Below are 1,069 nucleotides of genomic sequence, written 5' to 3' on the forward strand. Positions count from 1 at the left end.
GCCCGGGCGGAGGCGAGCCAGACGCCAGGTGCGGGGCCGGCGACAGGTTGTTGAGACGCCGCGTGGGCGACGACTCACGCGACGCGTACACCATCTCTCTCTGCGGAAGACACCCCAGGATCCCACGGACGGGTCACAAAGGGGTCCCTGCCACTTGCTTCCACCATCCCCAGGAAGTCCCGCCCGTTTTTGTCGCATCCCGGACCCCTTTCCATCAGGGTTCCCAGGATGGGGGACAGTGGCAGCTGGAGAGCATGGACAGGTGCCACCCTTAACCCACGCCATGGTGGGCGGGCAAGGGGAAGGGGCGGCTCAAAGACGGGCCTGTTGGCGAACTTCGGGTGGGCGCGCTGCCACCAGCGAAGGGGAACGGGAAGGGCTCCCGCAGGACCCCACAGTTAGCCTCGCTCCTTACCTCCCTTCTCCAGGTCCCTGACATCCTCCTGCACTCCATCTGCGGGGATCCACCCACCCAGTCTCCCCAGTGCCCCGGGCATCCCGGCTGTACCCGGAGGTCCCCGTTGGTGAGGTGGGATCCGGGGAAAGCAGCGTATAGCGGCTCCTTCCTGTAGATCTTGATAATACTGCGGTCTTGGATGTCCCTGGGGGGGTACAGAGGGTCATCGTGTGTCCCCCAGCCTGCACAAGGGGGAGGGGGAGGACCTCCAACCCCTTCCTAAGTCCTTTGCGCTGCCAGCCACGCCCTGCACACAGCAGCCCCACCTACCCCCACCCGGCTGTTTTCCGGTTGGCCTGGGCGAGGGAGGGAACCCGCTAGGGCAGGAGGGTTAGAGAGGGAGGAGGGGAAGGGGAGGCCGCGCCCACCGAACGTCCTCCAGCTCGTAGAAGACGTTGCGCGCCTCGTCCTTGATGAGGATGGCGGTGTTGGGCGACTTGAGCATGCCCATGGTGAGCTTCTGCGGGAACATGTGCGCGATGAGCGCGTGCAGCGTGTCCAGGCTGCTGACCTCGTGCGTGATGTGCACGCGCCGCGTCTCCTCCCCGAACTGCAGGAACAGCACCCCTGCGGAAGACACCCGGGGCTGGCTGTCACGGCCGCCGCCGCGCC

This window comes from Fukomys damarensis, unplaced genomic scaffold, assembly GCF_012274545.1.
Source record: "Fukomys damarensis isolate Sample0158 unplaced genomic scaffold, DMR_v1.0_HiC HiC_scaffold_13, whole genome shotgun sequence".
Taxonomy (NCBI): domain Eukaryota; kingdom Metazoa; phylum Chordata; class Mammalia; order Rodentia; family Bathyergidae; genus Fukomys; species Fukomys damarensis.